The sequence below is a fragment of the Scleropages formosus genome, chromosome 11, assembly GCF_900964775.1.
Source record: "Scleropages formosus chromosome 11, fSclFor1.1, whole genome shotgun sequence".
NCBI lineage: Eukaryota > Metazoa > Chordata > Actinopteri > Osteoglossiformes > Osteoglossidae > Scleropages > Scleropages formosus.
In genome coordinates, this window is record NC_041816.1 from 18,560,400 (window position 1) to 18,566,593 (window position 6,194).

Consider the following 6,194-nt stretch of genomic DNA (forward strand, 5'->3'; position numbering starts at 1 on the left):
TGAAGTGATGATCTCAAATTGGAATAACAAACTTCTGTAGGAGCAGAAAGAACTGGAAAAAAAAAAAAAAGTAATTTAGCAGAAAGATAACTAACCTGTTGCGTGTTTATCTATTTGTGGCATGTTCTAAATGAAACTCATTCTAAATTTACTTGGTCTGTTACACACTTCCTTATGCGATGGATCTGTAACCTGTCAGTTTTTTTGGGCCTATATACAGAAATATCACTGTGCATCTACAAAGCCAAATAATACTATAAAGTCTACATCTCACTTCTTCTACAGCTGCTGCTGCCATTTTATTACCAAGCAGGATTCCAAAAATGACACTGCATTTGAGAAGGCACGGGCACAAAATACAACAAAAAAGTTACAAAATGTAATATGCTAAATTTCTCAAACTTTCCCTGTTCTTTCACTCTCCTCTGCCCTTCACAAAATACAACTGACAAACAAGTGAGTTTTGCCTCTCACAAACAGGGAACAAAAGTCTGAAACTTAATTATATACAAACAATGTCATCATCTTCTTCCTTCTATCAGAACGGTTATTAAATTTTAAAATATTATCAATAATTAAAACACCTCAAGTTAGGAAGACTGTTCCCTAAAGCATATTTATTTAATCCCCACAGAATGGTTTGCTGACACTCACTGCATACAACATAAATTATTCAGTGTTCCCTTTTGTCTGAAATAACTATGTGAGATGTCTGCATAACATGCTATTTGTGCAATTCATAAAACAAACATTATTTCTCATCAATGAAACAACATACTCTATGTCAACATGAATCTTATTTTTCACTTTCATTGTGTATTTTTCCATCACAAAGATTATTCCATTTGACAGACCAGTGTGTTGCCTTTCTTTAAATCTGTGCTTTAAAAAGTATTCAGATCCTTTAAAGTTTGTAAATTTTGCTGTAGTAAATAATTTTTAAATAATAATTTTCCCCTCAGTGGTCTTAACTGAAAATCACATGCTCAAACACATTTTCAAACTGAAAAAATATTTCTCAGTAGATATCTTAAAGGCCAAAACTGTTAACACTGGTTATGCTACAAGATGTATGGTGATGACAGCATGCAAATTTCTCATGCCACATTGCTTTGCCACAATGAATGGTGGTGGCAGCATCATGCAGTGGGATGTTTTTACTTGCAAGGGAATGGGACTATGGTTAGAACTGAATGAAAAGAGGTGCAGCAAAGTACACAGAAATAATGCTAAGGAAATATTTCAATCTGCAAAAAACTGAAGCTTGGGAGAATTTAACACAATCATCACCTGGTTTATGTCACACACACAGTGAATGATGTTTCTGAACCATGATTACATTTTGGTGGCCGCAGTTATAATTACTTTTACATCAAAACATGTCTTTAACCAAAAATGAACAACCTACCAAAAACATTTGCTGCAAGCAGCATAGTTCATGCATGTGCATTGCTTGTGCCAATTGTTTAATTAAAAACACAACATAAATGGCGCAACACAGCAACATACATAAGAAAACAAACCGGCAGCTTTCAGCAGCAACCATATCAAAACCAGTCTGAGTTCTGCAATGTGATGACCCCTGTCCTTCATAAATCCATTAAATACAATGGGTTCACCTGTAGCTTGACTCTTTACACCAAGAAAAATTTTAGCTTTATTAAAATTCATTTTGCCGCTTTGGTGCTTATTTTTAATGTGTGATGAGTTATTTCAGCAAATTAGTAATAAATGATACAGTGCCATTTACCAAATGTTTATCTACAACTGTACTACTCATAGGACCACAAAGCAGAGGGCACACCCCCCCCCCCAGTTGTGCAATTAGCAGACAAGTGCAGTTACCAGCAGGGCTGTAACCCTGACGTTCACTGGGTAATGACGGTATTTTATGCAGATAATTATGTCAAGCAACTGGCCAAAGCAATACTGGGGTGATGCAAGAATAGAAAAGTAAATGTCATTAAGTGGCCAATGCAAAGTCCTCATCTCCACTCCACAGTCCTTCTCCACTCCACTAAGAATCTGCAACAAAACTTGAAAAATGCAGTTTATGAGCACTGACAAAGAGACTGGTGCATTGAAGATGAACATGCAGAGAATCTGATTAACCAAATCTGTCAAGAAGAATAGAACATCACTCCTTACTCATGGCAAGCTGTTATTCATGTTACAGAAATTAATTAAGCTAATACCACAGCAAAAGGTGACTATATTAATGTGCAGGTATACTGAATACTTATGCAATTACAATAGTTCAGCTTTTGTAGGTTTCTACTGACAAAAAAACTAATTTTGCTTTTAAAATTATGGCTACACAGTGTTCCTTTGAAAGAGGAACACTGACTAGAAAGTATCATCATGATACAAAAACATGTAAGAAGTGAATACTTTTCAAAGACTATTACATCTACTTATTAAGCTGACACTTTTCTCCAAAGCAACTGAATGTTAAGGTCACAACTGATAGAGTTACAAGGTAATAATTCTTTACACGGGTGGGTAATTTTTTTACTGCAGTAATTTAGGGTAAGTACCTTGGTCAAGGGTACTACAGCAGGAAACTGAACCTGGGACCTTTGCATCTAAAGGAAGCAACTCTAACCACTATGCTACCAGCTGTATCACTACTGAACTGATTTAACGATAACCTGTTATAAAGAAGCCAAACCAGTACTTCCTCAAATCATCATAAACTCTGACAACAACACACTGTAGGTCTAGGGGTGAAAGCAAAACAATGTTTGTTTTTTTTTCAATTTAATTACTCAATTATTAATGATGACTTTTTATTAGCCTTAATTACTTCTTCATCAAAGGGGTGCGGTGGCGCAGTGGGTTGGACCACAGTCCTGCTCTCCGGTGGGTCTGGGGTTCGCGTCCCGCTTGGGGTGCCTTGCGATGGACTGGCGTCCCATCCTGGGTGTGTCCCCTCCCCCTCCGGCCTTACACCTTGCGTTACCGGGTAGGCTCTGGTTCCCCGCAACCCCGTATGGGACAAGCGGTTCTGAAGATGTGCGTGTGTACTTCTTCATCATCATCTCCTTTGGCTGTGCCTGGGGCAGAGGCCGCTGACGAGAGTTCTCCAGGCATCCCGGTTCTGAGTCAGTCTCTCGAGTTGTCTCCAGATGTATCCCATCTCCTTCATGTCTGCCTCAATGTCGTGGTGCAAGCTGTTTTTTCGGTCGGCCTCAATTTCTCTTACATTGTGGGTTCCAGGTTTTCGAAGGGTGTGGCCGATCCATCTCCAGCGTCTTTGGAGTATTTTGTCCTCCACTGGTTGCTGTTTTGTTTGCTGTCAAAGTTCTTTGTTGCTAATGGTTTCGGGCCAGCAGATCCAGAGAATCCTTCTGAGGCAAGTGCTGATGAATTTCTGGATTCTCCTCATGGTTGTGGCAGTGGTTCTTCGGGTCTCCGCTCCATATAGTAGGACAGGCTTCACAATCGTGTTAAAGATCCTCATCTTGCTGTTGATGTTCAGGTCAGCTGATCTCCATACGTTCTTCACTTGGAGGAAGGCCAGCCTTGCCTTGCCGATCCATACTCTGATGTCAGTGCCCACTCCACCTTTCACATCTACAATGCTGCCAAGATATGTGAAGTTCTCCACCTGTTCTAGTGCTCTTAATTACTTAGTCACTGGAAAAATGAAGTACGAAGCAGGGAAACTGAAGAAGAAAATGAAAAATGAAGTATGCAAGGTCCATCACTCTCCCCAAGGCAGTAAGCGCTACGTACTTTTACATAAGCGGAAAAAAAAATGACAGAAACCTGGAAATGGTAAGTAATTTTAACAACTGTGGTAAGTGAGGAACATGTCTTTCCTTTCCCATGATCTGGACTTACAGCAAAACAGCAGGATTTTCATTTCATAAGAACTTCTCCAAAATCTCCTGACATGTTAGAATTTTATTCACCTCTTAACTTTAATATTTATTATTTTGTCAGGATGGCAAGATTAATTTTAAAGTTGCAGTAACGTAGTTTTTCGTACTTTTTTGCAAACATCTCGTGAGCGGTTCGAGGGCTACTTGGTCCGCCTTTTCCCGTAAGACTCTGCACTGCTGTGCGTAGCCATATAAGATCATCAACAGGAAAAGCTGAAAATCGTCGTTACTTAACCCCTCTTTTAAACGTTTTATTTCACTTGGTTGGATTAAATTTGTAATATAAGTAAAACATAAACAGCGTCGGATAACTAACTAAAGCGGAGTAAATTTTAAACTTAAAGAACAGGTCAGGAAAAAAAAACGTGCTGCTTCGGGGGCCGTGTACACTTTTCACCAGAACCTGTTTGCTCCCTGTTTAGCGTTACTTGTGTTTTAACATCATGTCTTTTGTTCGCTTCTACATTTTTGTCTGCTTACTTCTTGTGTACCTGTTGTTGTTCTCCATATTCTTCTCCACTTCTCCTCTTTTCTGTGCGCTTGCTATGTTTCCCGCCACTTCGCTCACGCCGTTGGAGCTCTGGGAGACCGCGCACACTATTGCGCATGCGTGGAAACGGTTCTCGGCGCCTTTTTGTTGTACGTTCCATTTCGTTGTTCAGACTCTCCTTCTTGACGTGAGAATGAGTGAAAACGGTATGAATACCGAAAGTCTTGTCATTTATAAGAAATAAGGTAGGTAAGTTTTGGCTATTGACTCAAATTTTACAAATTAAATTTTATAAAGTTTCCATACTATTGGTTTTTGATGCCGAACATGAAGATGTTAATATAAAAAATTGATTATTAAAACTTATGGAGCTGTAAAAGCTCTTATAATCCCACCTTAACTCTAGCTGCTACCCAAACCACAGCTCCAGCCCCACACAAAGCTGAAACACTTAGCCTAGCTCCAGCCTTAACTCTAGCTCCAGCTATAGCCTAAGCTCCAGCCTTAGCCTAATCCTACCCCATGTCCACTACCTAGCCAAGCCTAACCATTGCACTGTCAGGGAGGACAGTAAGGATGTATTAAAATGCTTTCAATGTAGTGTTACCATGGATCCTCACAGCCTGGGGACTGATGCTCAGAAAGTCCAGGATCCACTTGAGTAGTGGAGCATTCAGACTCACTGAGGAGCGTTTACTAACCAGTTGCTGCAGGACAGTGGTAATGAATACTGAACAGAAGTCTATGAACAGCATTCTAAAAGTCCTTACGTTCTACATAAGTCACGGCAAGATGTACCGCAGCTCCAACCGCATCTTCAGTGGATCCATTTTGGCACTAGGCATACTGATGTTGGCCTAAAGTAGGTGAGATAGAAGCCTTGATGGGACAGCAGGGTGGTACAGGAGGTAGCACTACGGTCTCACAACACCTGAGTGGTGAGAGAGGACATCAGTTCAATCTCTACTCAGTCTGCCTAGAGTTTACATGTTCTCCCGTGTCTGTGTGGGTTTCCTCCCACAGTACAAAGACATGTTGTTCAGCTGGATTGGCAACTCTAAATCACTCATAGTGTGCAAGTGACAGTGTTTCACTGATGTATAGATGAGTAACTCATTTTAAGCAGTGTATCTGGCAGTGCAAGTCACCTTAGGTGGATAAGGTGTGGGTTGATAACACTCGTGTTCATTGGAGATTGCTTTGGAGAAAAGTATCTGCTAAATGTAACATGACTAGTCTCCTAAAGCTTTCCATAACTGGAGATTGTGTCGATGATGGATCCAAAGCATTTTGGGACAACTGCTTGAACCAAGTCAATCCCTTAGCATGTAACCAAAGATATCAAAACCTGTGGCTTTCTGTGTGCTCTTGCCAGAGTTCTCCCATCAGCTATACAGTCTACCTGGTTGGCTGGGGGTAACTGGAATGCCATCTGCCTACACGAGTTAAGACACCTGGAATGCAGTTGCAAAGCTGCGTAACAAGGGGAAGACATTAGCTGCCTCACCCATTTACTGTACCACACAAATTTGTTTCCTGGGCCTTACCACAAAGGGCTACAGAGACACAGCAAGGCCAGCACTTGATATAGTATTGCCATACTAATGCTACCTTGCATCTAATTTTGTGCACTGAGATCAGCTCTTACAAATAGTCATGTTAAAACAAACCTTCAAAAATCTACATTTATATAATAGTTGAATTGTTACATTGAGGACGGCAGGTAGCGTAGTAGGTACAAATGAACTTGAGTTGCTCATGTAAGTCTTGCTCCTGCAGTCAGGGTGCTCAGCAGAATACTTATCACATCATATCCA